The sequence below is a fragment of the Pseudophryne corroboree genome, chromosome 3 (assembly GCF_028390025.1).
Source record: "Pseudophryne corroboree isolate aPseCor3 chromosome 3, aPseCor3.hap2, whole genome shotgun sequence".
NCBI classification, from domain to species: Eukaryota; Metazoa; Chordata; class Amphibia; order Anura; family Myobatrachidae; genus Pseudophryne; species Pseudophryne corroboree.
In genome coordinates this window covers 115,889,474-115,906,182 of record NC_086446.1, presented here as the reverse complement: position 1 = coordinate 115,906,182, position 16,709 = coordinate 115,889,474, and the positions used below count along the sequence as shown (strand labels likewise).

Here is a 16,709-nt window from a genome sequence, read left to right as displayed (position 1 = left end):
TTAGAAGTAGAAAAGTTCTAACAGAAACCACAAAGCTCATCTACAGCCACACCACACTGGATACGCCCAATCTCATCTGATCTTGGAAGCTAAGCAGTGTTGGGCCTGGTTAGTACTTGGATGGGAGACCACCTGGGAATATAAGGTGCTGTAGATATTTTTATACTGCCAACACCGTTCTGTTGATGCATTCCATTTTCAAATGTATTCATTTATGAACCAGTAGTTAGAAGTAGAAAAGTTCTAACAGAAACGACAAAGCTCATCTACAGCCACACCACACAGGATACGCCCAATCTCATCTGATCTTGGAAGCTAAGCAGTGTTGGGCCTGGTTAGTACTTGGATGGGAGACCACCTGGGAATACAAGGTGCTGTAGAAATTTTTATACTACCAACACCGTTCTATTGATGCATTCCATTTTCAAACTTATTCATTTATGAACCAGTAGTTAGAAGTAGAAAAGTACTAACAGAAACCATAAAGCTCTTCTACAGCCACACCACACTGGATACGCCCAATATCATCTGATCTTGGAAGCTAAGCAGTGTTGGGCCTGGTTAGTACTTGGATGGGAGACCACCTGGGAATACTAGGTGCTGTAGATAATTTTATACTGCCAACACCGTTCTGTTGATGCATTCCATTTTAAAACTTATTCATTTATGAACCAGTAGTTAGAAGTAGAAAAGTTCTAACAGAAACCACAAAGCTTATCTACAGCCACACCACACTGGATACGCCCAATCTCATCTGATCTTGGAAGCTAAGCAGTGTTGGGCCTGGTTAGTAATTGGATGGGAGACCACCTGGGAATACAAGGTGCTGTAGATATTTTTATACTGCCAACACTGTTCTGTTGATGCATTCCATTTTCAAATGTATTCATTTATGAACCAGTAGTTAGAAGTAGAAAAGTTCTAACAGAAACTGCAAAGCTCATCTACAGCAACACCACACTGGATACGCCCAATCTCATCTGATCTTGGAAGCTAAGCAGTGTTGGGCCTGGTTAGTACTTGGATGGGAGACAACCTGGGAATACAAGGTGCTGTAGATATTTTTATACTGCCAACACCGTTCTGTTGATGCATTCCATTTTCAAACGTATTCATTTATGAACCAGTAGTTAGAAGTAGAAAAGTTATAACAGAAACCAGAAAGTTCATCTACAGCAACACCACACTGGATACGCCCAATCTCATCTGATCTTGGAAGCTAAGCAGTGTTGGGCCTGGTTAGTACTTGGATGGGAGACCACCTGGGAATACTAGGTGCTGTAGATAATTTTATACTGCCAACACCGTTCTGTTGATGCATTCCATTTTAAAACTTATTCATTTATGAACCAGTAGTTAGAAGTAGAAAAGTTCTAGCAGAAACCACAAAGCTTATCTACAGCCACACCACACTGGATACGCCCAATCTCATCTGATCTTGGAAGCTAAGCAGTGTTGGGCCTGGTTAGTAATTGGATGGGAGACCACCTGGGAATACAAGGTGCTGTAGATATTTTTATACTGCCAACACTGTTCTGTTGATGCATTCCATTTTCAAATGTATTCATTTATGAACCAGTAGTTAGAAGTAGAAAAGTTCTAACAGAAACTGCAAAGCTCATCTACAGCCACACCACACTGGATATGCCCAATCTCATCTGATCTTGGAAGCTAAGCAGTGTTGGTCCTGGTTAGTACTTGGATGGGAGACCACCTGGGAATACAAGGTGCTGTAGATATTTTTGTACTACCAACACCGTTCTGTTGATGCATTCCATTTTCAAACGTATTCATTTATGAACCAGTAGTTAGAAGTAGAAAAGTACTAACAGAAACCATAAAGCTCTTCTACAGCCACACCACACTGGATATGCCCAATCTCATCTGATCTTGGAAGCTAAGCAGTGTTGGGTCCGGTTAGTACTTGGATGGGAGACCACCTGGGAATACGTAGGTGCTGTAGATATTTTTATACTGCCAACACCGTTCTGTTGATGCATTCCATTTTCAAATGTATTCATTTATGAACCAGTAGTTAGAAGTAGAAAAGTTCTAACAGAAACGACAAAGCTCATCTACAGCCACACCACACAGGATACGCCCAATCTCATCTGATCTTGGAAGCTAAGCAGTGTTGGGCCTGGTTAGTACTTGGATGGGAGACCACCTGGGAATACAAGGTGCTGTAGAAATTTTTATACTACCAACACCGTTCTGTTGATGCATTCCATTTTCAAACTTATTCATTTATGAACCAGTAGTTAGAAGTAGAAAAGTACTAACAGAAACCATGAAGCTCTTCTACAGCCACACCACACTGGATACGCCCAATATCATCTGATCTTGGAAGCTAAGCAGTGTTGGGCCTGGTTAGTACTTGGATGGGAGACCACCTGGGAATACTAGGTGCTGTAGATAATTTTATACTGCCAACACCGTTCTGTTGATGCATTCCATTTTAAAACTTATTCATTTATGAACCAGTAGTTAGAAGTAGAAAAGTTCTAACAGAAACCACAAAGCTTATCTACAGCCACACCACACTGGATACGCCCAATCTCATCTGATCTTGGAAGCTAAGCAGTGTTGGGCCTGGTTAGTAATTGGATGGGAGACCACCTGGGAATACAAGGTGCTGTAGATATTTTTATACTGCCAACACTGTTCTGTTGATGCATTCCATTTTCAAATGTATTCATTTATGAACCAGTAGTTAGAAGTAGAAAAGTTCTAACAGAAACTGCAAAGCTCATCTATAGCCACACCACACTGGATACGCCCAATCTCATCTGATCTTGGAAGCTAAGCAGTGTTGGGCCTGGTTAGTACTTGGATGGGAGACAACCTGGGAATACAAGGTGCTGTAGATATTTTTATACTGCCAACACCGTTCTGTTGATGCATTCCATTTTCAAACGTATTCATTTATGAACCAGTAGTTAGAAGTAGAAAAGTTATAACAGAAACCAGAAAGTTCATCTACAGCAACACCACACTGGATACGCCCAATCTCATCTGATCTTGGAAACTAAGCAGTGTTGGGCCTGGTTAGTACTTGGATGGGAGACCACCTGGGAATACTAGGTGCTGTAGATAATTTTATACTGCCAACACCGTTCTGTTGATGCATTCCATTTTAAAACTTATTCATTTATGAACCAGTAGTTAGAAGTAGAAAAGTTCTAACAGAAACCACAAAGCTTATCTACAGCCACACCACACTGGATACGCCCAATCTCATCTGATCTTGGAAGCTAAGCAGTGTTGGGCCTGGTTAGTAATTGGATGGGAGACCACCTGGGAATACAAGGTGCTGTAGATATTTTTATACTGCCAACACTGTTCTGTTGATGCATTCCATTTTCAAATGTATTCATTTATGAACCAGTAGTTAGAAGTAGAAAAGTTCTAACAGAAACTGCAAAGCTCATCTACAGCCACACCACACTGGATATGCCCAATCTCATCTGATCTTGGAAGCTAAGCAGTGTTGGTCCTGGTTAGTACTTGGATGGGAGACCACCTGGGAATACAAGGTGCTGTAGATAATTTTATACTGCCAACACCGTTCTGTTGATGCATTCCATTTTAAAATGTATTTATTTATGAACCAGTAGTTAGAAGTAGAAAAGTTCAAACAGAAACCACAAAGCTCATCTACAGCCACACCACACTGGATACGCCCAATCTCATCTGATCTTGGAAGCTAAGCAGTGTTGGGCCTGGTTAGTACTTGGATGGGAGACCACCTGGGAATACAAGGTGCTGTAGATATTTTTATACTACCAACACCGTTCTGTTGATGCATTCCATTTTCAAACTTATTCATTTATGAACCAGTAGTTAGAAGTAGAAAAGTACTAACAGAAACCATAAAGCTCTTCTATAGCCACACCACACTGGATATGCCCAATCTCATCTGATCTTGGAAGCTAAGCAGTGTTGGGCCTGGTTAGTACTTGGATGGGAGACCACCTGGGAATACAAGGTGCTGTAGATATTTTTATACTATCAACACCGTTCTGTTGATGCATTCCATTTTCAAACGTATTCATTTATGAACCAGTAGTTAGAAGTAGAAAAGTACTAACAGAAACCATAAAGCTCTTCTACAGCCACACCACACTGGATATGCCCAATCTCATCTGATCTTGAAAGCCAATCAGTGTTGGTCCTGGTCAGTACTTGGATGGGAGACCACCTGGGAATACATAGGTGCTGTAGATATTTTTATACTGCCAACACCGTTCTGTTGATGCATTCCATTTTCAAACGTATTCATTTATGAACCAGTAGTTAGAAGTAGAAAAGTTCTAACAGAAACCACAAAGCTTATCTACAGCCACACCACACTGGATACGCCCAATCTCATCTGATCTAGGAAGCTAAGCAGTGTTGGGCCTGTTTAGTACTTGGATGGGAGACCACCTGGGAAAACAAGGTGCTGTAGATATTTTTATACTACGTACACCGTTCTGTTGATGCATTCCATTTTCAAACGTATTCATTTATGAACCAGTAGTTAGAAGTAGAAAAGTTCTAACAGAAACCATAAAGCTCATCTACAGCCACACCACACTGGATACGCCCAATCTCATCTGATCTTGGAAGCTAAGCAGTGTTTGGTCTGGTTAGTACTTGGATGGGAGACCACCTGGGAATACAAGGTGCTGTAGATATTTTTATACTGCCAACACCGTTCTGTTGATGTATTCAATTTTCAAATGTATTCATTTATGAACCAGTAGTTAGAAGTAGAAAAGTTCAAACAGAAACCACAAAGCTCATCTACAGCCACACCACACTGGATACGCACAATCTCATCTGATCTTGGAACCTAAGCAGTGTTGGGCCTGGTTAGTACTTGGATGGGAGACCACCTCGGAATACAAGGTGCTGTAGATATTTTTATACTACCAACACCGTTCTGTTGATGCATTCCATTTTCAAACGTATTCATTTATGAACCAGTAGTTAGAAGTAGAAAAGTACTAACAGAAACCATAAAGCTCTTCTACAGCCACACCACACTAGATATGCCCAATCTCATCTGATCTTGAAAGCTAAGCAGTGTTGGTCCTGGTCAGTACTTGGATGGGAGACCACCTGGGAATACATAGGTGCTGTATATATTTTTATACTGCCAACACCGTTCTGTTGATGCATTCCATTTTCAAACGTATTCATGTATGAACCAGTAGTTAGAAGTAGAAAAGTTCTAACAGAAACCACAAAGCTTATCTACAGCCACACCACACTGGATACGCCCAATCTCATCTGATCTAGGAAGCTAAGCAGTGTTGGGCCTGATTAGTACTTGGATGGGAGACCACCTGGGAAAACAAGGTGCTGTAGATATTTTTATACTACGTACACCGTTCTGTTGATGCATTCCATTTTCAAACGTATTCATGTATGAACCAGTAGTTAGAAGTAGAAAAGTTCTAACAGAAACCACAAAGCTTATCTACAGCCACACCACACTGGATACGCCCAATCTCATCTGATCTTGGAAGCTAAGCAGTGTTGGGCCTGGTTAGTACTTGGATGGGAGACCACCCGGGAATACAAGGTGCTGTAGATATTTTTATACTACCAACACCGTTCTGTTGATGCATTCCATTTTCAAACTTATTCATTTATGAACCTGTAGTTAGAAGTAGAAAAGTACTAACAGAAACCATAAAGCTCTTCTATAGCCACACCACACTGGATATGCCCAATCTCATCTGATCTTGGAAGCTAAGCAGTGTTGGGCCTGGTTAGTACTTGGATGGGAGACCACCTGGGAATACAAGGTGCTGTAGATATTTTTGTACTACCAACACCGTTCTGTTGATGCATTCCATTTTCAAACGTATACATTTATGAACCAGTAGTTAGAAGTAGAAAAGTACTAACAGAAACCATATAGGTCATCTACAGCCACACCACACTGGATATGCCCAATCTCATCTGATCTTGGAAGCTAAGCAGTGTTGGGCCTGGTTAGTACTTGGATGGGAGACCACCTGGGAATACACGGTGCTGTAGATATTTTTATACTGCCAACACCGTTCTGTTGATGCATTCAATTTTCAAATGTATTCATTTATGAACCAGTAGTTAGAAGTAGAAAAGTACAAACAGAAACCACAAAGCTCATCTACAGCCACACCACACTGGATACGCCCAATCTCATCTGATCTTGGAAGCTAAGCAGTGTTGGGCCTGGTTAGTACTTGGATGGGAGACCACCTGGGAATACAAGGTGCTGTAGATATTTTTATACTACCAACACCGTTCTATTGATGCATTCCATTTTCAAACTTATTCATTTATGAACCAGTAGTTAGAAGTAGAAAAGTACTAACTGAAACCATAAAGCTCTTCTATAGCCACACCACACTGGATATGCCCAATCTCATCTGATCTTGGAAGCTAAGCAGTGTTGGGCCTGGTTAGTACTTGGATGGGAGACCACCTGGGAATACAAGGTGCTGTAGATATTTTTGTACTACCAACACCGTTCTGTTGATGCATTCCATTTTCAAACTTATTCATTTATGAACCAGTAGTTAGAAGTAGAAAAGTACTAACAGAAACCATAAAGCTCTTCTATAGCCACACCACACTGGATATGCCCAATCTCATCTGATCTTGGAAGCTAAGCAGTGTTGGGCCTGGTTAGTACTTGGATGGGAGACCACCTGGGAATACAAGGTGCTGTAGATATTTTTGTACTACCAACACCGTTCTGTTGATGCATTCCATTTTCAAACGTATTCATTTATGAACCAGTAGTTAGAAGTAGAAAAGTACTAACAGAAACCATAAAGCTCTTCTACAGCCACACCACACTGGATATGCCCAATCTCATCTGATCTTGGAAACTAAGCAGTGTTGGGTCTGGTTAGTACTTGGATGGGAGACCACCTGGGAATACGTAGGTGCTGTAGATATTTTTATACTGCCAACACCGTTCTGTTGATGCATTCCATTTTCAAACCTATTCATTTATGAACCAGTAGTTAGAAGTAGAAAAGTTCTAACAGAAACTACAAAGCTCATCTACAGCCACACCACACTGGATACGCCCAATCTCATCTGATCTTGGAAGCTAAACAGTATTCGGCCTGGTTAGTACTTGGATGGGAGACCACCTGGGAATACAAGGTGCTGTAGATATTTTTATACTACCAACACCGTTCTGTTGATGCATTCCATTTTCAAACATATTCATTTATGAACCAGTAGTTAGAAGTAGAAAAGTTCTAACAGAAACGACAAAGCTCATCTACAGCCACACCACACTGGATACGCCCAATCTCATCTGATCTAGGAAGCTAAGCAGTGTTGGGCCTGGTTAGTACTTGGATGGGAGACCACCTGGGAATACAAGGTGCTGTAGAAATTTTTATACTACCAACACCGTTCTGTTGATGCATTCCATTTTCAAACTTATTTATTTATGAACCAGTAGTTAGAAGTAGAAAAGTACTAACAGAAACCATAAAGCTCTTCTACAGCCACACCACACTGGATACGCCCAATCTCATCTGATCTTGGAAGCTAAGCAGTGTTGGGCCTGGTTAGTACTTGGATGGGAGACCACCTGGGAATACTAGGTGCTGTAGATAATTTTATACTGCCAACACCGTTCTGTTGATGCATTCCATTTTAAAACTTATTCATTTATGAACCAGTAGTTAGAGGTAGAAAAGTTCTAACAGAAACCAGAAAGTTCATCTACAGCAACACCACACTGGATACGCCCAATCTCATCTGATCTTGGAAGCTAAGCAGTGTTGGGCCTGGTTAGTACTTGCATGGGAGACCACCTGGGAATACAAGGTGCTGTAGATATTTTTATACTGCCAACAACGTTCTGTTGATGCATTCCATTTTCAAACCTATTCATTTATGAACCAGTAGTTAGTAAGTAGAAAAGTTCTAACAGAAACCACAAAGCTCATCTACAGCCACACCACACTGGATACGCCCAATCTCATCTGATCTTGGAAGCTAAGCAGTGTTGGGCCTGGTTAGTACTTGGATGGGAGACCACCTGGGAATACAAGGTGCTGTAGATATTTTTATACTGCCAACACCGTTCTGTTGATGCATTCCATTTTCAAATGTATTCATTTATGAACCAGTAGTTAGAAGTAGAAAAGTTCTAACAGAAACTGCAAAGCTCATCTACAGCCACACCACACTGGATACGCCCAATCTCATCTGATCATGGAAGCTAAGCAGTGTTGGGCCTGGTTAGTACTTGGATGGGAGACCACCTGGGAATACAAGGTGCTGTAGATATTTTTATACTGCCAACACCGTTCTGTTGATGCATTCCATTTTCAAACGTATTCATTTATGAAACAGTAGTTAGAAGTAGAAAAGTTCTAACAGAAACCACAAAGCTCATCTACAGCCACACCACACTGGATATGCCCAATCTCATCTGATCTTGGAAGCTAAGCAGTGTTGGGCCTGGTTAGTACTTGGATGGGAAACCACCTGGGAATACAAGGTGCTGTAGATAATTTTATACTGCCAACACCGTTCTGTTGATGCATTCCATTTTAAAATGTATTCATTTATGAACCAGTAGTTAGAAGTAGAAAAGTTCTAACAGAAACCAGACAGTTCATCTACAGCAATACTACACTGGATACGCCCAATCTCATCTGATCTTGGAAGCTAAGCAGTGTTGGGCCTGGTTAGTACTTGGATGGGATACCACCTGGGAATACAAGGTGCTGTAGATATTTTTATACTGCCAACACCGTTCTGTTGATGCATTCCATTTTCAAACGTATTCATTTATGAAACAGTAGTTAGAAGTAGAAAAGTTCTAACAGAAACCACAAAGCTCATCTACAGCCACACCACACTGGATATGCCCAATCTCATCTGATCTTGGAAGCTAAGCAGTGTTGGGCCTGGTTAGTACTTGGATGGGAAACCACCTGGGAATACAAGGTGCTGTAGATAATTTTATACTGCCAACACCGTTCTGTTGATGCATTCCATTTTAAAATGTATTCATTTATGAACCAGTAGTTAGAAGTAGAAAAGTTCTAACAGAAACCACAAAGCTTATCTACAGCCACACCACACTGGATACGCCCAATCTCATCTGATCTAGGAAGCTAAGCAGTGTTGGGCCTGATTAGTACTTGGATGGGAGACCACCTGGGAAAACAAGGTGCTGTACGTATTTTTATACTACGTACACCGTTCTGTTGATGCATTCCATTTTCAAACGTATTCATTTATGAACCAGTAGTTAGAAGTAGAAAAGTTCTAACAGAAACCACAAAGCTCATCTACAGCCACACCACACTGGATACGCCCAATCTCATCTGATCTTGGAAGCTAAGCAGTGTTGGGTCTGGTTAGTACTTGGATGGGAGACCACCTGGGAATATAAGGTGCTGTAGATATTTTTATACTGCCAACACCGTTCTGTTGATGCATTCAATTTTCAAATGTATTCATTTATGAACCAGTAGTTGGAAGTAGAAAAGTTCAAATAGAAACCACAAAGCTCATCTACAGCCACACCACACTGGATACGCCCAATCTCATCTGATCTTGGAAGCTAAGCAGTGTTGGGCCTGGTTAGTACTTGGATGGGAGACCACCTGGGAATACAAGGTGCTGTAGATATTTTTATACTACCAACACCGTTCTGTTGATGCATTCCATTTTCAAACGTATTCATTTATGAACCAGTAGTTAGAAGTAGAAAAGTTCTAACAGAAACCACAAAGTTCATCTACAGCCACATCACACTGGATACGCCCAATCTCATTTGATCTTGGAAGCTAAGCAGTGTTGGGCCTGGTTAGTACTTGGATGGGAGACCACCTGGGTATACAAGGTGCTGTAGATATTTTTATACTGCCAACACCGTTCTGTTGATGCATTCCATTTTCAAACGTATTCATTTATGAACCAGTAGTTAGAAGTAGAAAAGTTCTAACAGAAATCGCAAAGCTCATCTACAGCCACACCACACTGGATACGCCCAATCTCATCATATCTTGGAAGTTAAGCAGTGTTGGGCCTGGTTAGTACTTGGATGGGAGACCACCTGGGAATACAAGGTGCTGTAGATATTTTTATACTGCCAACACCATTCTGTTGATGCATTCCATTTTCAAACGTATTTATTTATGAACCAGTAGTTAGAAGTAGAAAAGTTCTAACAGAAACCATAAAGCTCATCTACAGCCACACTACACTGGATACGCCCAATCTCATCTGATCTTGGAAGCTAAGCAGTGTTGGGACTGGTTAGTACTTGGATGGGAGACCACCTGGGAATACAAGGTGCTGTAGATATTTTTATACTGCCAACACCGTTCTATTGATGCATTCCATTTTCAAACGTATTCATTTATGAACCAGTAGTTAGAAGTAGAAAAGTTCTAACAGAAACCACAAAGCTCATCTACAGCCACACCACACTGGATACGCCCAATCTCATCTGATCTTGGAAGCTAAGCAGTGTTAGGCCTGGTTAGTACTTGGATGGGAGACCACCTGGGAATACAAGGTGCTGTAGATATTTTTATACTGCCAACACCGTTCTGTTGATGCATTCAATTTTCAAACGTATTCATTTATGAACCAGTAGTTAGAAGTAGAAAAGTTCTAACAGAAACCACAAAGCTCATCTACAGCCACACCACACTGGATACGCCCAATCTCATCTGATCTTGGAAGCTAAGCAGTGTTGGGCCTGGTTAGTACTTAGATGGGAGACCACCTGGGAAAACAAGGTGCTGTAGATATTTTTATACTACCAACACTGTTCTGTTGATGCATTCCATTTTCAAACGTATTCATTTATGAACCAGTAGTTAGAAGTAGAAAAGTTCTAACGGAAACAACAAAGCTCATCTACAGCCACACCACACTGGATACGCCCAATCTCATCTGATCTTGGAAGCTAAGCAGTGTTGGGCCTGGTTAGTACTTGGATGGGAGACCACCTGGGAATACAAGGTGCTGTAGATATTTTTATACTTCCAACACCGTTCTGTTGATGCATTCAATTTTCAAACGTATTCATTTATGAACCAGTAGTTAGAAGTAGAAAAGTTCTAACAGAAACCACAAAGCTAATCTATAGCCACACCACACTGGATACGCCCAATCTCATCTGATCTTGGAAGCTAAGCAGTGTTGGGCCTGGTTAGTACTTGGATGGGAGACCACCTGGGAAAACAAGGTGCTGTAGATATTTTTATACTACCAACACCGTTCTGTTGATGCATTCCATTTTCAAACTTATTCATTTATGAACCAGTAGTTAGAAGTAGAAAAGTTCTAACAGAAACCACAAAGCTCATCTACAGCCACCACAAAGCTCATCTACAGCCACACATCACTGGATACGCCCAATCTCATCTGATCTTGGAAGCTAAGCAGTGTTGGGCCTGGTTAGTACTTGGATGGGAGACCCCCTGGGAATACAAGGTGCTGTAAATATTTTTATACTACCAACACCGTTCTGTTGATGCATTCCATTTTCAAACGTATTCATTTATGAACCAGTAGTTAGAAGTAGAAAAGTACTAACAGAAACCATAAAGCTCTTCTACAGCCACACCACACTGGATATGCCCAATCTCATCTGATCTTGGAAGCAAAGCAGTGTTGGGCCTGGTTAGTACTTGGATGGGAGACCACCTGGGAATACAAGGTACTGTAGATAATTTTATACTGCCAACACCGTTCTGTTGATGCATTCCATTTTAAAACGTATTCATTTATGAACCAGTAGTTAGAAGTAGAAAAGTTCTAACAGAAACCAGAAAGTTAATCTACAGCAACACCACACTGGATACGCCCAATCTCATCTGATCTTGGAAGCTAAGCAGTGCTGGGCCTGGTTAGTACTTGGATGGGAGACCACCTGGGAATACAAGGTGCTGTAGATATTTTTATACTGCCAACACCGTTCTGTTGATGCATTCCATTTTCAAATGTATTCATGAACCAGTAGTTAGAAGTAGAAAAGTTCTAACAGAAACCACAAAGCTCATCTACAGCCACACCACACTGGATACGCCCAATCTCATCTGATCTTGGAAGCTAAGCAGTGTTGGGCCTGGAAAGTTCTTGGATGGGAGACCACCTGGGAATACAAGGTGCTGTAGATATTTTTATACTACCAACACCGTTCTGTTGATGCATTCCATTTTCAAACGTATTCATTTATGAACCAGTAGTTAGAAGTAGAAAAGTTCTAACAGAAACCATAAAGCTCATCTACAGCCACACCACACTGGATACGCCCAATCTCATCTGATCTTAGAAGCTAAGCAGTGTTGGGCCTGGTTAGTACTTAGATGGGAGACCACCTGGGAATACAAGGTGCTGTAAATATTTTTATACTACCAACACCGTTCTGTTGATGCATTCCATTTTCAAACGTATTCATTTATGAACCAGTAGTTAGAAGTAGAAAAGTACTAACAGAAACCATAAAGCTCTTCTACAGCCACACCACACTGGATATGCCCAATCTCATCTGATCTTGGAAGCAAAGCAGTGTTGGGCCTGGCTAGTACTTGGATGGGAGACCACCTGGGAATACAAGGTGCTGTAGATAATTTTATACTGCCAACACCGTTCTGTTGATGCATTCCATTTTAAAACGTATTCATTTATGAACCAGTAGTTAGAAGTAGAAAAGTTCTAACAGAAACCGGAAAGTTAATCTACAGCAACACCACACTGGATATGCCCAATCTCATCTGATCTTGGAAGCTAAGCAGTGCTGGGCCTGGTTAGTACTTGGATGGGAGACCACCTGGGAATACAAGGTGCTGTAGATATTTTTATACTGCCAACACCGTTCTGTTGATGCATTCCATTTTCAAATGTATTCATTTATGAACCAGTAGTTAGAAGTAGAAAAGTTCAAACAAAAACCACAAAGCTCATCTACAGCCACACCACACTGGATACGCCCAATCTCATCTGATCTTGGAAGCTAAGCAGTGTTGGGCCTGGTTAGTACTTGGATGGGAGACCACCTGGGAATACAAGGTGCTGTAGATATTTTTATACTGCCAACACCGTTCTGTTGATGCATTCCATTTTCAAATGTATTCATTTATGAACCAGTAGTTGGAAGTAGAAAAGTTCAAATAGAAACCACAAAGCTCATCTACAGCCACACCACACTGGATACGCCCAATCTCATCTGATCTTGGAAGCTAAGCAGTGTTGGGCCTGGTTAGTACTTGGATGGGAGACCACCTGGGAATACAAGGTGCTGTAGATATTTTTATACTACCAACACCGTTCTGTTGATGCATTCCATTTTCAAACGTATTCATTTATGAACCAGTAGTTAGAAGTAGAAAAGTTCTAACAGAAACCACAAAGTTCATCTACAGCCACATCACACTGGATACGCCCAATCTCATTTGATCTTGGAAGCTAAGCAGTGTTGGGCCTGGTTAGTACTTGGATGGGAGACCACCTGGGTATACAAGGTGCTGTAGATATTTTTATACTGCCAACACCGTTCTGTTGATGCATTCCATTTTCAAACGTATTCATTTATGAACCAGTAGTTAGAAGTAGAAAAGTTCTAACAGAAATCGCAAAGCTCATCTACAGCCACACCACACTGGATACGCCCAATCTCATCATATCTTGGAAGTTAAGCAGTGTTGGGCCTGGTTAGTACTTGGATGGGAGACCACCTGGGAATACAAGGTGCTGTAGATATTTTTATACTGCCAACACCATTCTGTTGATGCATTCCATTTTCAAACGTATTTATTTATGAACCAGTAGTTAGAAGTAGAAAAGTTCTAACAGAAACCATAAAGCTCATCTACAGCCACACCACACTGGATACGCCCAATCTCATCTGATCTTGTAAGCTAAGCAGTGTTGGGACTGGTTAGTACTTGGATGGGAGACCACCTGGGAATACAAGGTGCTGTAGATAATTTTATACTGCCAACACCGTTCTGTTGATGCATTCCATTTTAAAACGTATACATTTATGAACCAGTAGTTAGAAGTAGAAAAGTTCTAACAGAAACCACAAAGTTCATCTACAGCCACACCACACTGGATACGCCCAATCTCATCTGATCTTGGAAGCTAAGCAGTGTTGGGCCTGGTTAGTACTTGGATGGGAGACCACCTGGGAATACAAGGTGCTGTAGATATTTTTATACTGCCAACACCGTTCTATTGATGCATTCCATTTTCAAACGTATTCATTTATGAACCAGTAGTTAGAAGTAGAAAAGTTCTAACAGAAACCACAAAGCTCATCTACAGCCACACCACACTGGATACGCCCAATCTCATCTGATCTTGGAAGCTAAGCAGTGTTAGGCCTGGTTAGTACTTGGATGGGAGACCACCTGGGAATACAAGGTGCTGTAGATATTTTTATACTGCCAACACCGTTCTGTTGATGCATTCAATTTTCAAACGTATTCATTTATGAACCAGTAGTTAGAAGTAGAAAAGTTCTAACAGAAACCACAAAGCTCATCTACAGCCACACCACACTGGATACGCCCAATCTCATCTGATTTTGGAAGCTAAGCAGTGTTGAGCCTGGTTAGTACTTAGATGGGAGACCACCTGGGAAAACAAGGTGCTGTAGATATTTTTATACTACCAACACTGTTCTGTTGATGCATTCCATTTTCAAACGTATTCATTTATGAACCAGTAGTTAGAAGTAGAAAAGTACTAATAGAAACCATAAAGCTCTTCTACAGCCACACCACACTGGATATGCCCAATCTCATCTGATCTTGGAAGCAAAGCAGTGTTGGGCCTGGTTAGTACTTGGATGGGAGACCACCTGGGAATACAAGGTGCTGTAGATATTTTTATACTGCCAACACCGTTCTGTTGATGCATTCCATTTTCAAACGTATTTATTTATGAACCAGTAGTTAGAAGTAGAAAAGTTCTATCAGAAACCACAAAGCTCATCTACAGCCACACCACACTGGATACGCCCAATCTCATCTGATCTTGGAAGCTAAGCAGTGTTGGACCTGGTTAGTACTTGGATGGGAGACCACCTGGGAATACAAGGTGCTGTAGATATTTTTATACTGCCAACACCGTTCTGTTGATGCATTCAATTTTAATATGTATTCATTTATGAACTAGTAGTTAGAAGTAGAAAAGTTCTAACAGAAACCATAAAGCTCATCTACAGCCACACCACACTGGATACGCCCAATCTCATCTGATCTTGGAAGCTAAGCAGTGTTGGGCCTGGTTAGTACTTGGATGGGAGTCCACCTGGGAATACAAGGTGCTGTAGATAATTTTATACTGCCAACACCGTTCTGTTGATGCATTCCATTTTCAAACGTATTCATTTATGAACCAGTAGTTAGAAGTAGAAAAGTTCTAACAGATACCACAAAGCTCATCTACAGCCTCACCACACTGGATACGCCCAATCTCATCTGATCTCGGAAGCTAAGTAGTGTTGGGCCTGGTTAGTACTTGGATGGGAGACCACCTGGGAATACAAGGTGCTGTAGATATTTTTATACTGCCAACACCGTTCTGTTGATGTATTCCATTTTAAAACGTATTCATTTATAAACCAGTAGTTAGAAGTAGAAAAGTTCTAACAGAAACCAGAAAGTTCATCTACAGCAACACCACACTGGATACGCCCAATCTCATCTGATCTTGGAAGCTAAGCAGTGTTGGGCCTGGTTAGTACTTGGATGGGAGACCACCTGGGAATACAAGGTGCTGTAGATATTTTTATACTGCCAACACCGTTCTGTTGATGCATTCCATTTTCAAACGTATTCATTTATGAACCAGTAGTTAGAAGTAGAAAAGTTCTAACAGAAACCACAAAGCTCATCTACAGCCACACCACACTGGATACGCCCAATCTCATCTGATCTTGGAAGCTAAGCAGTGTTGGGCCTGGATAGTAATTGGATGTTAGACCACCTGGGAATACAAGGTGCTGTAGATATTTTTAAACTGCCAACACCGTTCTGTTGATGCATTCCATTTTCAAACGTATTCATTTATGAACCAGTAGTTAGAAGTAGAAAAGTTCTAACAGAAACCACAAAGCTCATCTACAGCCACACCACACTGGATACGCCCAATCTCATCTGATCTTGGAAGCTAAGCAGTGTTGGGCCTGGTTAGTACTTGGATGGGAGACCACCTGGGAATACAAGGTGCTGTAGATATTTTTATACTGCCAACACCGTTCGGTTGATGCATTCCATTTTCAAACGTATTCATTTATGAACCAGTAGTTAGAAGTAGAAAAGTTCTAACAGAAACCACAAAGCTCATCTACAGCCACACCACACTGGATACGCCCAATCTCATCTGATCTTGGAAGATAAGCAGTGTTGGGCCTGGTTAGTACTTGGATGGGAGACCACCTGGGAATACAAGGTGCTGTAGATATTTTTATACTGCCAACACCGTTCTGTTGATGCATTCCATTTTCAAACGTATTCATTTATGAACCAGTAGTTAGAAGTAGAAAAGTTCTAACAGAAACCACAAAGTTCATCTACAGCCACACCACACTGGATACGCCCAATCTCATCTGATCTTGGAAGCTAAGCAGTGTTGGGCCTGGTTAGTACTTGGATGGGAGACCACCTGGGAATACAAGGTGCTGTAGATTTTTTTATACTGCCAACACCGTTCTGTTGATG

General features: G+C 41.2%; 62 non-coding genes and 12 pseudogenes across 62 annotated transcripts; all 74 read left to right on the top strand.

The window, feature by feature from the left end:
- Positions 1 to 38: 38 nt before the first annotated feature.
- On the top strand, positions 39 to 157 carry LOC135058476 (5S ribosomal RNA). Its single transcript, XR_010244904.1, has one exon. It is a non-coding gene; the product is annotated as a 5S ribosomal RNA (ribosomal RNA).
- A 107-nt stretch (positions 158 to 264) lies between these two features.
- LOC135069341 (5S ribosomal RNA) lies at positions 265 to 383 on the top strand. Its single transcript, XR_010255524.1, has one exon. It is a non-coding gene; the product is annotated as a 5S ribosomal RNA (ribosomal RNA).
- Positions 384 to 490: 107 nt separating this feature from the next.
- LOC135067950 (5S ribosomal RNA) lies at positions 491 to 609 on the top strand. Its single transcript, XR_010254158.1, has one exon. It is a non-coding gene; the product is annotated as a 5S ribosomal RNA (ribosomal RNA).
- Positions 610 to 716: 107 nt separating this feature from the next.
- On the top strand, positions 717 to 835 carry LOC135066103 (5S ribosomal RNA). The gene has a single exon (XR_010252361.1). It is a non-coding gene; the product is annotated as a 5S ribosomal RNA (ribosomal RNA).
- A 107-nt stretch (positions 836 to 942) lies between these two features.
- Positions 943 to 1,061, top strand: LOC134886564 (5S ribosomal RNA). Its single transcript, XR_010170646.1, has one exon. It is a non-coding gene; the product is annotated as a 5S ribosomal RNA (ribosomal RNA).
- A 107-nt stretch (positions 1,062 to 1,168) lies between these two features.
- On the top strand, positions 1,169 to 1,287 carry LOC135058478 (5S ribosomal RNA). Its single transcript, XR_010244906.1, has one exon. It is a non-coding gene; the product is annotated as a 5S ribosomal RNA (ribosomal RNA).
- A 107-nt stretch (positions 1,288 to 1,394) lies between these two features.
- LOC135066101 (5S ribosomal RNA) lies at positions 1,395 to 1,513 on the top strand. Its single transcript, XR_010252359.1, has one exon. It is a non-coding gene; the product is annotated as a 5S ribosomal RNA (ribosomal RNA).
- Positions 1,514 to 1,620: 107 nt separating this feature from the next.
- Positions 1,621 to 1,739, top strand: LOC135068028 (5S ribosomal RNA). The gene has a single exon (XR_010254238.1). It is a non-coding gene; the product is annotated as a 5S ribosomal RNA (ribosomal RNA).
- Positions 1,740 to 1,846: 107 nt separating this feature from the next.
- On the top strand, positions 1,847 to 1,966 carry LOC134890512 (5S ribosomal RNA; annotated as a pseudogene).
- A 107-nt stretch (positions 1,967 to 2,073) lies between these two features.
- LOC135069340 (5S ribosomal RNA) lies at positions 2,074 to 2,192 on the top strand. The gene has a single exon (XR_010255523.1). It is a non-coding gene; the product is annotated as a 5S ribosomal RNA (ribosomal RNA).
- A 107-nt stretch (positions 2,193 to 2,299) lies between these two features.
- On the top strand, positions 2,300 to 2,418 carry LOC135067949 (5S ribosomal RNA). Its single transcript, XR_010254157.1, has one exon. It is a non-coding gene; the product is annotated as a 5S ribosomal RNA (ribosomal RNA).
- Positions 2,419 to 2,525: 107 nt separating this feature from the next.
- Positions 2,526 to 2,644, top strand: LOC135066100 (5S ribosomal RNA). Its single transcript, XR_010252358.1, has one exon. It is a non-coding gene; the product is annotated as a 5S ribosomal RNA (ribosomal RNA).
- Positions 2,645 to 2,751: 107 nt separating this feature from the next.
- LOC134885385 (5S ribosomal RNA) lies at positions 2,752 to 2,870 on the top strand. The gene has a single exon (XR_010169500.1). It is a non-coding gene; the product is annotated as a 5S ribosomal RNA (ribosomal RNA).
- A 107-nt stretch (positions 2,871 to 2,977) lies between these two features.
- LOC135063285 (5S ribosomal RNA) lies at positions 2,978 to 3,096 on the top strand. Its single transcript, XR_010249620.1, has one exon. It is a non-coding gene; the product is annotated as a 5S ribosomal RNA (ribosomal RNA).
- Positions 3,097 to 3,203: 107 nt separating this feature from the next.
- On the top strand, positions 3,204 to 3,322 carry LOC135066099 (5S ribosomal RNA). Its single transcript, XR_010252357.1, has one exon. It is a non-coding gene; the product is annotated as a 5S ribosomal RNA (ribosomal RNA).
- Positions 3,323 to 3,429: 107 nt separating this feature from the next.
- LOC135068027 (5S ribosomal RNA) lies at positions 3,430 to 3,548 on the top strand. The gene has a single exon (XR_010254237.1). It is a non-coding gene; the product is annotated as a 5S ribosomal RNA (ribosomal RNA).
- A 107-nt stretch (positions 3,549 to 3,655) lies between these two features.
- On the top strand, positions 3,656 to 3,774 carry LOC134897445 (5S ribosomal RNA). The gene has a single exon (XR_010172111.1). It is a non-coding gene; the product is annotated as a 5S ribosomal RNA (ribosomal RNA).
- A 107-nt stretch (positions 3,775 to 3,881) lies between these two features.
- On the top strand, positions 3,882 to 4,000 carry LOC135068156 (5S ribosomal RNA). Its single transcript, XR_010254362.1, has one exon. It is a non-coding gene; the product is annotated as a 5S ribosomal RNA (ribosomal RNA).
- A 107-nt stretch (positions 4,001 to 4,107) lies between these two features.
- Positions 4,108 to 4,227, top strand: LOC134896307 (5S ribosomal RNA; annotated as a pseudogene).
- A 107-nt stretch (positions 4,228 to 4,334) lies between these two features.
- LOC135066620 (5S ribosomal RNA) lies at positions 4,335 to 4,453 on the top strand. Its single transcript, XR_010252863.1, has one exon. It is a non-coding gene; the product is annotated as a 5S ribosomal RNA (ribosomal RNA).
- A 107-nt stretch (positions 4,454 to 4,560) lies between these two features.
- Positions 4,561 to 4,679, top strand: LOC134886090 (5S ribosomal RNA). Its single transcript, XR_010170185.1, has one exon. It is a non-coding gene; the product is annotated as a 5S ribosomal RNA (ribosomal RNA).
- A 107-nt stretch (positions 4,680 to 4,786) lies between these two features.
- Positions 4,787 to 4,905, top strand: LOC134891593 (5S ribosomal RNA; annotated as a pseudogene).
- A 107-nt stretch (positions 4,906 to 5,012) lies between these two features.
- Positions 5,013 to 5,132, top strand: LOC134896734 (5S ribosomal RNA; annotated as a pseudogene).
- Positions 5,133 to 5,239: 107 nt separating this feature from the next.
- Positions 5,240 to 5,358, top strand: LOC135067669 (5S ribosomal RNA). Its single transcript, XR_010253880.1, has one exon. It is a non-coding gene; the product is annotated as a 5S ribosomal RNA (ribosomal RNA).
- Positions 5,359 to 5,465: 107 nt separating this feature from the next.
- Positions 5,466 to 5,584, top strand: LOC134901724 (5S ribosomal RNA). Its single transcript, XR_010175207.1, has one exon. It is a non-coding gene; the product is annotated as a 5S ribosomal RNA (ribosomal RNA).
- Positions 5,585 to 5,691: 107 nt separating this feature from the next.
- Positions 5,692 to 5,810, top strand: LOC135068155 (5S ribosomal RNA). Its single transcript, XR_010254361.1, has one exon. It is a non-coding gene; the product is annotated as a 5S ribosomal RNA (ribosomal RNA).
- A 107-nt stretch (positions 5,811 to 5,917) lies between these two features.
- On the top strand, positions 5,918 to 6,036 carry LOC135061660 (5S ribosomal RNA). The gene has a single exon (XR_010248035.1). It is a non-coding gene; the product is annotated as a 5S ribosomal RNA (ribosomal RNA).
- Positions 6,037 to 6,143: 107 nt separating this feature from the next.
- Positions 6,144 to 6,262, top strand: LOC134897434 (5S ribosomal RNA). Its single transcript, XR_010172110.1, has one exon. It is a non-coding gene; the product is annotated as a 5S ribosomal RNA (ribosomal RNA).
- A 107-nt stretch (positions 6,263 to 6,369) lies between these two features.
- Positions 6,370 to 6,488, top strand: LOC135068154 (5S ribosomal RNA). The gene has a single exon (XR_010254360.1). It is a non-coding gene; the product is annotated as a 5S ribosomal RNA (ribosomal RNA).
- A 107-nt stretch (positions 6,489 to 6,595) lies between these two features.
- On the top strand, positions 6,596 to 6,714 carry LOC135068153 (5S ribosomal RNA). Its single transcript, XR_010254359.1, has one exon. It is a non-coding gene; the product is annotated as a 5S ribosomal RNA (ribosomal RNA).
- Positions 6,715 to 6,821: 107 nt separating this feature from the next.
- Positions 6,822 to 6,941, top strand: LOC134889461 (5S ribosomal RNA; annotated as a pseudogene).
- Positions 6,942 to 7,048: 107 nt separating this feature from the next.
- On the top strand, positions 7,049 to 7,167 carry LOC134890631 (5S ribosomal RNA; annotated as a pseudogene).
- Positions 7,168 to 7,274: 107 nt separating this feature from the next.
- On the top strand, positions 7,275 to 7,393 carry LOC135070926 (5S ribosomal RNA). Its single transcript, XR_010257073.1, has one exon. It is a non-coding gene; the product is annotated as a 5S ribosomal RNA (ribosomal RNA).
- A 107-nt stretch (positions 7,394 to 7,500) lies between these two features.
- LOC134902063 (5S ribosomal RNA) lies at positions 7,501 to 7,619 on the top strand. The gene has a single exon (XR_010175539.1). It is a non-coding gene; the product is annotated as a 5S ribosomal RNA (ribosomal RNA).
- A 107-nt stretch (positions 7,620 to 7,726) lies between these two features.
- Positions 7,727 to 7,845, top strand: LOC135066248 (5S ribosomal RNA). The gene has a single exon (XR_010252502.1). It is a non-coding gene; the product is annotated as a 5S ribosomal RNA (ribosomal RNA).
- Positions 7,846 to 7,953: 108 nt separating this feature from the next.
- On the top strand, positions 7,954 to 8,072 carry LOC134897423 (5S ribosomal RNA). The gene has a single exon (XR_010172109.1). It is a non-coding gene; the product is annotated as a 5S ribosomal RNA (ribosomal RNA).
- A 107-nt stretch (positions 8,073 to 8,179) lies between these two features.
- LOC135067721 (5S ribosomal RNA) lies at positions 8,180 to 8,298 on the top strand. The gene has a single exon (XR_010253932.1). It is a non-coding gene; the product is annotated as a 5S ribosomal RNA (ribosomal RNA).
- Positions 8,299 to 8,405: 107 nt separating this feature from the next.
- Positions 8,406 to 8,524, top strand: LOC135063786 (5S ribosomal RNA). Its single transcript, XR_010250109.1, has one exon. It is a non-coding gene; the product is annotated as a 5S ribosomal RNA (ribosomal RNA).
- A 107-nt stretch (positions 8,525 to 8,631) lies between these two features.
- Positions 8,632 to 8,750, top strand: LOC135064890 (5S ribosomal RNA). The gene has a single exon (XR_010251187.1). It is a non-coding gene; the product is annotated as a 5S ribosomal RNA (ribosomal RNA).
- A 107-nt stretch (positions 8,751 to 8,857) lies between these two features.
- LOC135063784 (5S ribosomal RNA) lies at positions 8,858 to 8,976 on the top strand. Its single transcript, XR_010250107.1, has one exon. It is a non-coding gene; the product is annotated as a 5S ribosomal RNA (ribosomal RNA).
- Positions 8,977 to 9,083: 107 nt separating this feature from the next.
- Positions 9,084 to 9,202, top strand: LOC134889794 (5S ribosomal RNA; annotated as a pseudogene).
- Positions 9,203 to 9,309: 107 nt separating this feature from the next.
- LOC135066221 (5S ribosomal RNA) lies at positions 9,310 to 9,428 on the top strand. The gene has a single exon (XR_010252475.1). It is a non-coding gene; the product is annotated as a 5S ribosomal RNA (ribosomal RNA).
- A 107-nt stretch (positions 9,429 to 9,535) lies between these two features.
- LOC134897411 (5S ribosomal RNA) lies at positions 9,536 to 9,654 on the top strand. Its single transcript, XR_010172107.1, has one exon. It is a non-coding gene; the product is annotated as a 5S ribosomal RNA (ribosomal RNA).
- A 107-nt stretch (positions 9,655 to 9,761) lies between these two features.
- On the top strand, positions 9,762 to 9,880 carry LOC134885327 (5S ribosomal RNA). Its single transcript, XR_010169444.1, has one exon. It is a non-coding gene; the product is annotated as a 5S ribosomal RNA (ribosomal RNA).
- A 107-nt stretch (positions 9,881 to 9,987) lies between these two features.
- On the top strand, positions 9,988 to 10,106 carry LOC135067639 (5S ribosomal RNA). Its single transcript, XR_010253850.1, has one exon. It is a non-coding gene; the product is annotated as a 5S ribosomal RNA (ribosomal RNA).
- A 107-nt stretch (positions 10,107 to 10,213) lies between these two features.
- On the top strand, positions 10,214 to 10,332 carry LOC134885885 (5S ribosomal RNA). The gene has a single exon (XR_010169989.1). It is a non-coding gene; the product is annotated as a 5S ribosomal RNA (ribosomal RNA).
- A 107-nt stretch (positions 10,333 to 10,439) lies between these two features.
- Positions 10,440 to 10,558, top strand: LOC135064645 (5S ribosomal RNA). Its single transcript, XR_010250949.1, has one exon. It is a non-coding gene; the product is annotated as a 5S ribosomal RNA (ribosomal RNA).
- Positions 10,559 to 10,665: 107 nt separating this feature from the next.
- LOC134901705 (5S ribosomal RNA) lies at positions 10,666 to 10,784 on the top strand. The gene has a single exon (XR_010175189.1). It is a non-coding gene; the product is annotated as a 5S ribosomal RNA (ribosomal RNA).
- A 107-nt stretch (positions 10,785 to 10,891) lies between these two features.
- Positions 10,892 to 11,010, top strand: LOC134897399 (5S ribosomal RNA). The gene has a single exon (XR_010172106.1). It is a non-coding gene; the product is annotated as a 5S ribosomal RNA (ribosomal RNA).
- A 107-nt stretch (positions 11,011 to 11,117) lies between these two features.
- On the top strand, positions 11,118 to 11,236 carry LOC135058607 (5S ribosomal RNA). The gene has a single exon (XR_010245033.1). It is a non-coding gene; the product is annotated as a 5S ribosomal RNA (ribosomal RNA).
- A 129-nt stretch (positions 11,237 to 11,365) lies between these two features.
- On the top strand, positions 11,366 to 11,484 carry LOC134889009 (5S ribosomal RNA; annotated as a pseudogene).
- A 107-nt stretch (positions 11,485 to 11,591) lies between these two features.
- LOC134887602 (5S ribosomal RNA) lies at positions 11,592 to 11,710 on the top strand (annotated as a pseudogene).
- A 107-nt stretch (positions 11,711 to 11,817) lies between these two features.
- LOC135061786 (5S ribosomal RNA) lies at positions 11,818 to 11,936 on the top strand. The gene has a single exon (XR_010248156.1). It is a non-coding gene; the product is annotated as a 5S ribosomal RNA (ribosomal RNA).
- A 103-nt stretch (positions 11,937 to 12,039) lies between these two features.
- Positions 12,040 to 12,158, top strand: LOC135068767 (5S ribosomal RNA). Its single transcript, XR_010254959.1, has one exon. It is a non-coding gene; the product is annotated as a 5S ribosomal RNA (ribosomal RNA).
- A 107-nt stretch (positions 12,159 to 12,265) lies between these two features.
- On the top strand, positions 12,266 to 12,384 carry LOC134886885 (5S ribosomal RNA). Its single transcript, XR_010170961.1, has one exon. It is a non-coding gene; the product is annotated as a 5S ribosomal RNA (ribosomal RNA).
- A 107-nt stretch (positions 12,385 to 12,491) lies between these two features.
- Positions 12,492 to 12,610, top strand: LOC134884526 (5S ribosomal RNA). The gene has a single exon (XR_010168670.1). It is a non-coding gene; the product is annotated as a 5S ribosomal RNA (ribosomal RNA).
- Positions 12,611 to 12,717: 107 nt separating this feature from the next.
- LOC135066863 (5S ribosomal RNA) lies at positions 12,718 to 12,836 on the top strand. Its single transcript, XR_010253100.1, has one exon. It is a non-coding gene; the product is annotated as a 5S ribosomal RNA (ribosomal RNA).
- A 107-nt stretch (positions 12,837 to 12,943) lies between these two features.
- LOC134897387 (5S ribosomal RNA) lies at positions 12,944 to 13,062 on the top strand. Its single transcript, XR_010172105.1, has one exon. It is a non-coding gene; the product is annotated as a 5S ribosomal RNA (ribosomal RNA).
- A 107-nt stretch (positions 13,063 to 13,169) lies between these two features.
- Positions 13,170 to 13,288, top strand: LOC134897375 (5S ribosomal RNA). The gene has a single exon (XR_010172104.1). It is a non-coding gene; the product is annotated as a 5S ribosomal RNA (ribosomal RNA).
- Positions 13,289 to 13,395: 107 nt separating this feature from the next.
- Positions 13,396 to 13,514, top strand: LOC134885326 (5S ribosomal RNA). Its single transcript, XR_010169443.1, has one exon. It is a non-coding gene; the product is annotated as a 5S ribosomal RNA (ribosomal RNA).
- Positions 13,515 to 13,621: 107 nt separating this feature from the next.
- LOC135067638 (5S ribosomal RNA) lies at positions 13,622 to 13,740 on the top strand. The gene has a single exon (XR_010253849.1). It is a non-coding gene; the product is annotated as a 5S ribosomal RNA (ribosomal RNA).
- Positions 13,741 to 13,847: 107 nt separating this feature from the next.
- LOC134889224 (5S ribosomal RNA) lies at positions 13,848 to 13,966 on the top strand (annotated as a pseudogene).
- Positions 13,967 to 14,073: 107 nt separating this feature from the next.
- On the top strand, positions 14,074 to 14,192 carry LOC134897364 (5S ribosomal RNA). The gene has a single exon (XR_010172103.1). It is a non-coding gene; the product is annotated as a 5S ribosomal RNA (ribosomal RNA).
- Positions 14,193 to 14,299: 107 nt separating this feature from the next.
- Positions 14,300 to 14,418, top strand: LOC135064644 (5S ribosomal RNA). Its single transcript, XR_010250948.1, has one exon. It is a non-coding gene; the product is annotated as a 5S ribosomal RNA (ribosomal RNA).
- Positions 14,419 to 14,525: 107 nt separating this feature from the next.
- Positions 14,526 to 14,644, top strand: LOC134887931 (5S ribosomal RNA; annotated as a pseudogene).
- Positions 14,645 to 14,751: 107 nt separating this feature from the next.
- LOC135069945 (5S ribosomal RNA) lies at positions 14,752 to 14,870 on the top strand. The gene has a single exon (XR_010256122.1). It is a non-coding gene; the product is annotated as a 5S ribosomal RNA (ribosomal RNA).
- Positions 14,871 to 14,977: 107 nt separating this feature from the next.
- Positions 14,978 to 15,096, top strand: LOC135060169 (5S ribosomal RNA). Its single transcript, XR_010246562.1, has one exon. It is a non-coding gene; the product is annotated as a 5S ribosomal RNA (ribosomal RNA).
- Positions 15,097 to 15,203: 107 nt separating this feature from the next.
- Positions 15,204 to 15,322, top strand: LOC135060275 (5S ribosomal RNA). The gene has a single exon (XR_010246665.1). It is a non-coding gene; the product is annotated as a 5S ribosomal RNA (ribosomal RNA).
- A 107-nt stretch (positions 15,323 to 15,429) lies between these two features.
- On the top strand, positions 15,430 to 15,548 carry LOC134886327 (5S ribosomal RNA). Its single transcript, XR_010170414.1, has one exon. It is a non-coding gene; the product is annotated as a 5S ribosomal RNA (ribosomal RNA).
- Positions 15,549 to 15,655: 107 nt separating this feature from the next.
- Positions 15,656 to 15,774, top strand: LOC135060014 (5S ribosomal RNA). The gene has a single exon (XR_010246407.1). It is a non-coding gene; the product is annotated as a 5S ribosomal RNA (ribosomal RNA).
- A 107-nt stretch (positions 15,775 to 15,881) lies between these two features.
- LOC134892858 (5S ribosomal RNA) lies at positions 15,882 to 16,000 on the top strand (annotated as a pseudogene).
- Positions 16,001 to 16,107: 107 nt separating this feature from the next.
- Positions 16,108 to 16,226, top strand: LOC134897352 (5S ribosomal RNA). Its single transcript, XR_010172102.1, has one exon. It is a non-coding gene; the product is annotated as a 5S ribosomal RNA (ribosomal RNA).
- Positions 16,227 to 16,333: 107 nt separating this feature from the next.
- LOC134901377 (5S ribosomal RNA) lies at positions 16,334 to 16,452 on the top strand. Its single transcript, XR_010174867.1, has one exon. It is a non-coding gene; the product is annotated as a 5S ribosomal RNA (ribosomal RNA).
- Positions 16,453 to 16,559: 107 nt separating this feature from the next.
- On the top strand, positions 16,560 to 16,678 carry LOC134901679 (5S ribosomal RNA). The gene has a single exon (XR_010175164.1). It is a non-coding gene; the product is annotated as a 5S ribosomal RNA (ribosomal RNA).
- Positions 16,679 to 16,709: the final 31 nt, after the last annotated feature.